Source organism: Thunnus thynnus, chromosome 7 (assembly GCF_963924715.1).
Source record: "Thunnus thynnus chromosome 7, fThuThy2.1, whole genome shotgun sequence".
Classification (NCBI taxonomy): Eukaryota; Metazoa; Chordata; class Actinopteri; order Scombriformes; family Scombridae; genus Thunnus; species Thunnus thynnus.
The window spans coordinates 20,762,460-20,774,111 of record NC_089523.1 but is presented as its reverse complement, the minus strand read 5'-3'; positions in this window follow the sequence as shown (position 1 = coordinate 20,774,111).

Below are 11,652 nucleotides of genomic sequence, written 5' to 3'. Positions count from 1 at the left end.
GTACGCTGCTTAAAAGGTAACAGTTAGCCTTGTTCCTGTATTGAGTGACTATTGAGTGGTTAGGAGAGAGAGAGTGATGGGTTTGTCCTCCTTCATAGAACCTACATCCACTGGTGTGACAGCCATGTCCACCAATGTGACGTTCAGTTCATGTCACACTATAGGACAGTGCTGTCACACCAGTGGACGTTTTCAAGGTCAAGGTCAGTTTGCGGCCTAGCTAAATGAGAGACAGTCTTCAATCCTTGGTAAAGGTTTACATTATGTCAATCAATATAAATTGATGAAAATTTTCAGATCAGTGCTTAAATTACGTCACACCAAAGGACTGCACAATGGATCCCATTTCTAACAATGCACAGAAATAGCAAAATTATGAAAAGATTTGAGACAGAACTCACCTTGTGTGCAGTGCATCTGCTCCAGTGATGTCTACTGTACTTCCTGGATGAAAAAGGACCCCTCTCAGTAATAGGGTACCCAAATTAATGCCTGTTTTATATCTACAGAGTGGCGTCACACCAGGTGGACACCAGTTTTGCGGACAAAATGTAACGTTTCATAATTATTCTAAATGGTGACCTTAAGACTTATAACCTTAGTTTCTGTAAGTTAACACTACGATAATATATATTCAAGTATTTTATGTATTTTGACTTATTATTAATTTAAATACAGTAGTTTTGAGATGAGCAATGCTACTCCGGACAGTCACGCCAGTGGACAAATGTCATGTTTAAAACAAAATATTTACATATTTGAATTGTAATGCTCATTAATTACAGATGTATTAGTTCTGGAAGATTATACTGTATAAAAAACAGAGATTTTAATGAAATATTATATATTATTATTTACATTTGTCACCAAGAACACAAAAATGCAGCGTCACGTCAACCACCCATATATATAATACCAAATAAAGTAACACCTCACTGTTTGTTCCCTAATAACCCTGTCATCCCCCCCCTCGATCCTCAGCAACTGGATCCTGGAAGCTGATTAAGAGGAAAGAAAGAGAAAGCAACAAGATGATGGAACCAAACAGAGCAAAATAACCACATTTTAAAAAAAGACATCATTCACAGGGAGCCTGAGACAATGCGTTTGCCACCACATTGTCCCGCCCCTTGATATGACGAATATCTAAGTTATAGGACTGGAGCATCAGAGCCCAGCGAATCAGCCTCTGATTAGGGCACTGTAAGGAACTCAAGAATGTTAAAGGATTGTGGTCTTTAAAGACCATAACAGGGACAGAGCTAACATACACACTGAAATGCTGCAAAGCCAAAGTCAAGGCTAGCGTTTCCTTTTCAATGACTGAGTAATTCAGCTGATGTTTATTAAATTTCCTTGAAAAAAAAGAAACTGGCTTATCCACTCCTAAGTCATCAGGCTGTGACAGCACGGCCCCTGCACCCACAAAAGTTGCATCCACTTCCAGTTTGAATGGTTTCTCCCATTGTGGAGCAGCCAAAACAGGAGCGTTACAGATGAGGGCTTTAACACTTTCAAAAGCCTTCTGACACTCTGAGGACCACATATATTTGGCCTTAGCTTTCAACATATCAGTGAGAGGCGCAACAACAGAAGAAGAGTTCCTACAAAAGCAACGATAATAACCAACTAATCCCAAAAAACGCATGAGCTCCTTCTTAGTTGTGGGTGGAGCATAGTCATCAATAGCCTGCACTTTCGCACGCACGGGACACACTCTGCCTTGCCCCACCACACCACCCAAATAAGAGACTGTGGCCTTCGCAAACTCGCACTTGGCAAGATTAACAGTCAGATGTGCATGAGCCAAGCGGTCAAACAACCTCTCAATGCGGTCAAGATGGACATCCCAGTCATCAGAATAGATGACCACATCATCAAGATACACCGAGCAACCTTCCAGATCTCCAACAACCCTGTTCATCAAGCGTTGAAAGGTTGCTGGCACATTCCGCAACCCAAAAGGCATCACATTATAAGAGCACAACCCCGTGGGTGTAATAAACGCAGCAATCTCACGTGCTCTTTCAGACAACGGAACCTGCCAGTATCCCTTCAGAAGGTCAAACTTGCCAACAAACTTAGCCGAGCCGACTTGATCAATACAGTCTTCCATACGGGGAAGTGGAAAAGAGTCCGGTTTTGTGACATTATTAACTTTACGAAAGTCTGAACAAAACCTAGGAGTATTATCGGACTTTGGCACAAGCAAGCAAGGTGATGCCCAGCTAGAACAAGATGGCTGTGCAATACCACTACCAAGCATATGCTACCACAGTGGGAGAAACCATTCAAACTGGAAGTGGATGCAAGTTTTGTGGGTGCAGGGGCCGTGCTGTTACAGCCTGATGACTTAGGAGTGGATAAGCCAGTTTCTTTTTTTTCAAGGAAATTTAATAAACATCACCTGAATTACTCAGTCATTGAAAAGGAAACGCTAGCCTTGATTTTGGCTTTGCAGCATTTTAGTGTGTATGTTAGCTCTGTCCCTGTTAAGTGTTGATGGTCGACTGCTTCCGGCTGCCAGCAACGTGAAAGGGCTGGATCTCGCAATTTAATTTGCAGCCATAATTTTCAGAGAAATCAACATGAACACACAGTTCATCTGTAAGCAGAGAAACTGATGGCGGGTGAAGGCGTCCAGCTGTTCAGGAGACTGAGAAGGTCTGCCATTCTGCCACTCTTTTCAATCTTTTGATATTTTGCAGATGTTTTCTCCTCCTCTGTAACAACAATCCTCTCCCACTGCTCCCATGTGACGATGCTATTATCTAGTGGGCCCTCGAACTCCACTTCATTGTAGCAAAACCTAGTACACAAGCGGTACATACACTTCTGGTTGGCCGGGTCACAAACAATTGCTTCCAGGAGATCCGAAATGCTGTTAGTCAACAAAATGCCTTTCTGACAGAGCTTGTCAATAATCATTTTAAAATTGTCGTGGTCATAACAGGCACAGGTGTTTCGGTCGGACTCTTTTGCTGGAGTAACATAAAAAGGGCAGTATCTGAGGAACTGTCTGTATGAGACTGCATGGTGTTTCAGGGTGGTTGTATTGTAGTTGGCGTGGAGGTTTTTCAGAGACTGAAGCAGCACTCTCCTTTGGTGTTTAATTTTGTTTTTTGTAACGGTAACCGACAGCATGCGGCTATTTTCTTTTTGTCTATGTGTGTTCTATTTCCTCTGCAATTTTCTTTTTGTCTCTCTTCTTGTTTCCCTCACTTACTTTCTGTCCTTTCTTCTCTGGGAGTTTCTCGAGTTTCCGTTGCAGCTTTTTTGCATTCATTCTTTCACTCTTAAGGTCCTTAGCCTTTCCTTTTCCTTGAGCTCTGGAGGGCCATTAAGCTGGTCACTTGCTGTTGAATTCAGTGAGGGAGGAGTAAGGTTCAAAACATCAGCAAGCACCCTTTTCTTCTCTCTGTATTGCCTCTGATACTGCCTCCACTTTTCCCTCATCTTCTCCTGTTTTTGCCTGGGCAGATCTGAAACTGGGATGTTTGTGATCTTTCCCGGTCTCTTTTTCCTTTGATAGCTAAGAGTAAAAAAAGACGAATACAACAGTTAGTCTTATATCTAGAGCCTTACTTCATCTTCCATTTGAGCTTCACATCTCTCACTTACACTACCTTTCAGGAGATCTACATCACTGATTTTACTTTCACATGAAGCATTAGCGCATGTGTGTGTGTGTGTGTGTGTGTGTGTGTGTGGGGGGGGGGGGGTGTTATGTGGTGGACCTTTGCTTTCTTTTAGCCAGGTAATTATGACTAATACCTGGAAAATAATCACTCACGTCAGTAAAATCCTATTTAATAAAACCTAGCTAACTACTCCAGCAAGTAGGTCGACCCTTAGTAACGACCTAGCAACAGAGACGATTTCTAGTCCCTGCTGAATCAGCCCGCCAACTGCAGCTAATGCTTTCTGGAGATTGCAGCATTTCCCAAACTGAACAAATACCACATATATAAACACAAAAGTGCTTTTGCTAGCTCAGTCTCATTGTAACTAAGATATCCGCTGAAAAAAATAATTATAACGTGTTGTATAATTATGCATCTAAATCACTGACTAACAGCAAAGTCAACCATGCCCCGATTGAGAAAGAGCTCTATGCCATCTAATTTATTAATTTAGTGTTTATTTATGAAACCCAAAGAGATATAACCATAACCATAATTATAATACACTATTTGCTGAGTATACACTGTTCAATGATATTAATATGCTATATTATGGTACATAATATAAGTCAAATGGATATTGCTATGGCAATAAGGTGCATAATTGCCCATGAATGTTAAGTGTACACTGAAACATGAATAATTTACACAACACAAAGTATATACATATGTAACCATATACACAGACAGTACTTGAAATATTATATACAGATGAATCAGATGTGATGGATAATGTAATAAATAAATAAAAGTCCAGATGAGCACAGAGGAGAGTCACTGTACAGACTGATGGCAGCTGGCAGGAATAACTTCCTGTAGCATTCTTTGATATTGCAGCTTCAATTTTACCATCATCCACAGACCTGGGAAGGGAATAGCTATTGTTCACACTTTAAGGAGGTGAGTGCCATATATATATATATATATATATATATATATATATACATACACACATATATATATATATGTGTGTGTGTGTGTGTGTGTGTTGTGTCCTCATACACAGGAGGGGTGGTGCAGGATTCTAGAATCAAAGCCAAGTAAATATGCTGTCATAATGATATAAAGTCAATGTCAAAGTCATTATACTCAAATTATAAATGTTAATAAATCTTTAATAAAATCCTTCTTGTAGTAATCCATCAAATCTGTACTTTATAAGTCTGCAGTTAATAAGTTGTTAAAAAATGTATCTTGGTCCTGATGGCCTCCAGCCCTTTTCTAAAAGGTGGATGATCAGAACAACATAAGAGGCACAAGAATAGAATCATATATTTAAAAAACCAAACAACAAACCCCCAAAAGAAATGAGAACTTAAGAGAAGAAATAAATTGGTAAATAAATAAAAAATAAATAAAGATTACATGTTTACATAAGTGAGTTATGAGGTCGAGAAAGTAGCAAGTCACTTTTGTGGTTCTTTATTGTGGTGACATCATAAAGTGTTGCCATTTCTTTTAAGTTTATGACATCATATTTATTTAGCTTAGATCTTGGGATTTTGTCTTTGATATTCCAGCTTTGATCTTTTGATTGACTTCACCAAGTCAAGTTGACTGTAGGAGTGCAATGAGTTGACAATTCTGTCTGATATCAAACAAATCTTTCGTGGAATCCTGTGTATAAGGAATTCTTTTGGTTCAACAAAACTTTCATCGATTGAAAACATTACCTAATTGGTTGATTTGTTATATCAAAATAATAATGGAAACACATACAGCAATAGCAGAAGACCTGCCTGAGAACACTACAATGGAGACCAAAAGTGGACTTAAAAATATTAAAGAAATGTTCGGTTATGAACATATTCCAGCGATTGTGAAGTTGTTTCGAGAAGTGGATGTTGACGGAGGTGGAGGGTTGGACATGAATGAATTTTGTGTTGCACTGGAGCAGTTATATGGAACTGTGAATAAAGAAGACCTCATTACACTCCATATGCAGATTGACACAAACTGTGATGGAACTGTGGACCTTAGTGAACTACTGAACTTCCTATTGGTTAAGAACAGAGCAACAGCAAGCATAAATCTGAGTATTCATGCCTTTCCCAGACCAATAAAAATAGTTCCCATAGATCACTATACAACAATAACTAAGGTGATTTTCCGTCCATTTAAGAACGTTCATGACAGCCAACCAGAGGATGATTCTCAGCTGTCAATATCGTCAGTCAGGACCTACCAGAATGGTCAATACCTATCAATCAGCTCTGATGGAATCCTCACCTTTTGGACTGACAGCTTTAAGGAGTCACACCCAATCAAACTAAACGATATGGAAGAGAAACTTCCTTTTTCACACAGGGAGAAAATATGTATTAATGACATGGTGTACATCAGCGACCTCAACGAGCTGGTTATCGCAACCTCTTGCAGGGAACTGGTATTCTATACCTGCAATGCATTCCCTGAGTTATTTCAAGCCAAATATGCTTTAATAAAAGACGACAGCATAGTGAATACCATGAACTACTGGTCCGACGGCACTAAAGCAGTATTTTCCTACGGTGACACAAAAGGCTCTTTGTCTGTTTTTGTCATCCACAACATAGAGAGTAAAATCCTCTTCCACAAAGATGCATTCGATAAAATCTCTCTGCACCAGTATCCAACTGTTCATGAGTCATCCCTGTTAAAAAAGAAATGGGAAGGGTTTCTATCTATCAAGCTTTCCATCTTTGATGACATATGCCATCAGATTCAATACTTTGCATCACTGGATTCCTTTGCCATCTGTGGTCATTCATCCAAAACAATGGTACTCACTACCTTACCGAAGACACCTCAAGGCAAAATCCATAGAAGGGTATTTGAGAGCAATAAAGACCATGAGTTTTTCACCTGCGTTGAATACTGCCCTTCAGTTCAGTTTCTGGTGACTGGCGGTACAGATGGCATACTGCGGGCGTGGTATCCCCACGACAATGTACATTGCAGAAAGACAGTAATGGGACACGTCAAACCAATCAGGCACATAATCGTTAACACAACAAAAAAAGTAGTCTACAGTATATCTGTGGACAACAATGTACGTCTGTGGTCAGAGGAAACTTGGGTGTGCCTGCAAAGCATCCAGGTACAAGGCATGAGACAGGCCCCAATCTCCAGTGTTTGCTATAACATGTACAACAATGAGTTAGTCCTGGCTAACTCAGATATAGGAGCATTTCTTGGAAGAGGAACAGATCTTTTTATAGAAATGTTAACATCCCATGACAAGCCCCTGTGCAGTGTTCTTTATCACTCCATATTCAAGCAAGTCATCTCTATTTGCCAGAACGGTTTGGTGAAAGTATGGGATATCCTTACAGGAAAGGCCATCATGCAGTTCAAGGTCACTCCAGATCAGCATGTGGGGTTCACCACCATTGCATTTGATGGTTCAAAGCGCAGATTAATTACAGTTTCCAACGATAGGAAAGTGAGACTGTGGAACTTCAACATTGGACAAGAGCTTCGCGTTCTTCCTGTCATAGTGCAAAAGGAGGTGACAGGTATTGTCTCCATGAACAATAGGGTGTTTGTGGCTGGACGGCGGTCAAACGTCATTTTTAACCTGGATTTAGATGAGTCTGACAACAGAATTTTGGAGCATGATTATTTAAATGATGTATCCTCCATGAGCACACACGGAAACATACTGTTTACTGCCTCGAGCAATGGTAATGTAGTTGTCTGGGATGCTAAAACTGCGGAAGTTTTCTATTGGCTTGATACCAGTAACAACCCACGAACACACATGGCAGACGGAAAAGCTCAAGGCTGTGTAAAAAACCTCCGTGCTGGCAGACACCAAAAGAAAGGAGGCACTGGGACAATATCTCTATGTAAAAAATCTACTGCTCTGACTAATCGGAGGACTAAAGTGACTACCAGTCCCATTATTCTATGTCTGCAGACCAGGGCGGCCACTACTGACACAGCCACACTGCTGACTTCTAAAAATGACCATATCTATGCCTGGTCGATTATTAGCAAGGGTGGTCTGTTAGGAAAATTCAGGGCGGTGTGTGAGACAAGTGCAGTTGTTACCACCATGTCGACTGATGGCAACGAGAAGATACTTCTGATTGGGGATAGCACTGGAAACATTTATCTGTGGGACATTCAGCGGTTTGGACTTCTAAAAAAGGGAGACCCTCAAGGGCCATCTGAGGTCATAAGAGGCTGGCGTGTGTCACTGAGTCCACCTCCTCTGTTGGGCCACTGGAAGGCTCACAAGGACAGGGTGGTGAGTATTCAGTGCGATTCAGAATGCAGAAAGATACTTACAGCATCACTGGATTGCAATGTCTGTCTATGGACAAACAAAGGAGAACTTATCGGCACCTTTGGAAAGCACGAGTGGGATGCTATACAACTCAGGCTTAAGGTGGATACTAGCCAGGAGGAGGCAGATGAACCCAGAACAGCAACAAGAGGAAAGTATCAAATGCCATTCCCTGACTTTCCATCGGAATTACCCAGACCACCAAACGAGTATAGAGACCTCTTTGAAAAAATTAAAAAGGTAACCACAGTACCTAAGCCTATTCCAATACTAACAAAGCAGCAACTGTCTAACAAAGTGCGAGAGATGATGACTATTCGTTCATCTCTTACCAGAAAAAAATACGGGGAAATTTCAGATATAGTAAGGGACGAGGACGAGGACCCCACTCCACTATCCACAAATGAGGTTAAGAAAAGGTCTGAAAAGACATGTCCAGTGAAGATGACACTAACCACAGACTGTGCTAACACTACAACCAGCTCACCACAAGAAGTCAAGAAAGGGTCTGAACACACTTCATGTCACGAACACTTCCAACCCATCTCAGATACAATGCAGCTCACATATAGTCAGACTCAATCCATACCATATCCACCTCAGATCCCGCTCACTAGAGGTCGCACTGACATTAAACAAAGCTCTCCTCAAGCAGAATCATCTCCACATATGAACAACACTCGGTCCAAATATGGACGTGTGCTCAAGATTCAGTCAAGGGATGCATTCAAAGAAAGTGTCCTCACGTCTCCTCCAGACACCATGGCAGGCAAGCGGGAGTCTGAAAAGACATGTCCAGCAAAAACGACACTAACTACAGACTGTGCTAACACTACAAACAGCTCACCATACATGCATCAATCTGCTTGTGCGGTCAAGCAAGGATCTGAACACACTTCATGGCGCACATACTTTCAACCCATCTCAGATACAATGCTGCTCACATATAGTCAGACTCAATCCATACCATATCCTACCCAGATCCCGCTCACTAGAGGTTGCACTGACATTAAACAAAGCTCTCCTCAAGCAGAATCATCTCCACATATGAACAAGACTCGGTCCAAATATGGACGTGTGCTCAAGATTAAGTCAAAGGATACATTCAAAGACAGTGTCCTCACATCTCCACCAGACACCCTGCCAGCCAAGCAGGAGTCTAAAAAGACATCCAACCATGTACGTTTCCCACCCATTCTTGATAAGGTTCAGCTTACACATAATCAGTCCCCATTTGATCCACATCCGCCTCAGATACCACGCACTGGTGGTCGCACTGACATTAAACAAAGCTCTCCTCAAGCAGAATCATCTCCACATATGAACAACACTCAGTCCAAATATAGATGTGTGCTCAAGATTAAGTCAAAGGATACATTCAAAGACAGTGTCCTCACATCTCCACCAGACACCCTGCCAGCCAAGCAGGAGTCTAAAAAGACATCCAACCATGTACGTTTCCCACCCATTCTTGATAAGGTTCAGCTTACACATAATCAGCCCCAATTTGATCCACATCCGCCTCAGATACCACGCACTAGTGGTCGCACTGACATTAAACAAAGCTCTCCTCAAGCAGAATCATCTCCACATATGAACAAGCCTTGGTACAAATATGGACGTGTGCTCAAGATTAAGTCAAAGGATACATTCAAAGACAGTGTCCTCACATCTCCACCAGACACCCTGCCAGCCAAGCAGGAGTCTAAAAAGACATCCAACCATGTACGTTTCCCACCCATTCTTGATAAGGTTCAGCTTACACATAATCAGTCCCCATTTGATCCACATCCGCCTCAGATACCACGCACTAGTGGTCGCACTGACATTAAACAAAGCTCTAAATATGGACGTGTGCTCAAGATTAAGTCAAAGGATACATTCAAAGACAGTGTCCTCACATCTCCACCAGACACCCTGCCAGCCAAGCAGGAGTCTAAAAAGACATCCAACCATGTACGTTTCCCACCCATTCTTGATAAGGTTCAGCTTACACATAATCAGTCCCCATTTGATCCACATCCGCCTCAGATACCACGCACCAGTGGTCGCACTGACATTAAACAAAGCTCTCCTCAAGCAGAATCATCTCCACATATGAACAACACTCGGTCCAAATATGGACGTGTGCTCAAGATTAAGTCAGGGGATACATTCAAAGACAGTGTCCTCACATCTCCACCAGACACCCTGCCAGCCAAGCAGGAGTCTAAAAAGACATCCAACCATGTACGTTTCCCACCCATTCGTGATAAGGTTCAGCTTACACATAATCAGTCCCCATTTGATCCACATCCGCCTCAGATACCACACACTAGTGGTCGCACTGACATTAAACAAAGCTCTAAATATGGACGTGTGCTCAAGATTAAGTCAAAGGATACATTCAAAGACAGTGTCCTCACATCTCCACCAGACACCCTGCCAGCCAAGCGGGAGTCTAAAAAGACATCCAACCATGTACGTTTCCCACCCATTCTTGATAAGGTTCAGCTTACACATAATCAGCCCCAATTTGATCCACATCCGCCTCAGATACCACGCACCAGTGGTCGCACTGACATTAAACAAAGCTCTCCTCAAGCAGAATCATCTCCACATATGAACAAGACTCGGTCCAAATATGGACGTGTGCTCAAGATTAAGTCAAGGGATACATTCAAAGACAGTGTCCTCACACCTCCTCCAGACACCCTGCCAGCCAAACGGGAGTCTAAAAAGACATCCAACAATTCACATTTACCACTCATCCCTGATCAGGTCCAGCTTACACATAATCAGTCCCAATTTGATCCACACCCGCCTCAGACCCTGCTCACCACAGGCCTAAAGAAAGGGTCTGAAAAACCATCAAAGCATGTAACCTTCAAACTCATCCCAGATGAGGTTGCACTCACAAATCAGACCGAACACAAGCTGCACCCACCTTAGACCCTGCTCACCAAAGGCCATACTACTGCTACAAAGAGCTCATCAACATCCAGTCGGGGAATGCATTAAAAAGTCCACATATGGACGTGTGCTGAAGATTAAGTCGAGGGATACATTTAAAGACAGTGTCCTCACATCTCCACCAGACACCCTGCCAGCCAAATGTGATTCTGAAAAGACATCCAACCATCTACATCTACCACCCATTCCTGATAAGGTTCAGCTTACACATAATCAGTCCCCATTTATTCCACATCCGCCTCAGATACCGCACACTAGTAATCACACTGACATTAAACAAAACTTTCCTCAAGCAGAATCATCTCCACATATGAACAAGACTCGGTCCAACTGTGGATGTTTGCTCAAGATTCAGTCAAGGGATACATCCAAAGAAAGTGGTCCTCACATCTCCTCCAGACACCATGCCAGGCCAGCGGGAGTCTGAAAAGACATGTCCAGCAAAAACGACACTAACCACAGACTGTGCTAACACTACAAACAGCTCACCATACATGCATCAATCTGCTAATGCGGTCAAGCAAGGATCTGAACACACTTCATGGCGCACACACTTCCAACCCATCTCAGATACAATGCAGCTCACATATAGTCAGACTCAATCCATACCATATCCACCTCAGATCCCGCTCACTAGAGGTTGCACTGACATTAAACAAAGCTCTCCTCAAGCAGAATCATCTCCACATATGAACAAGACTTGGTCCAAATATGGACGTGTGCTCAAGATGAAGTCAAGGGATA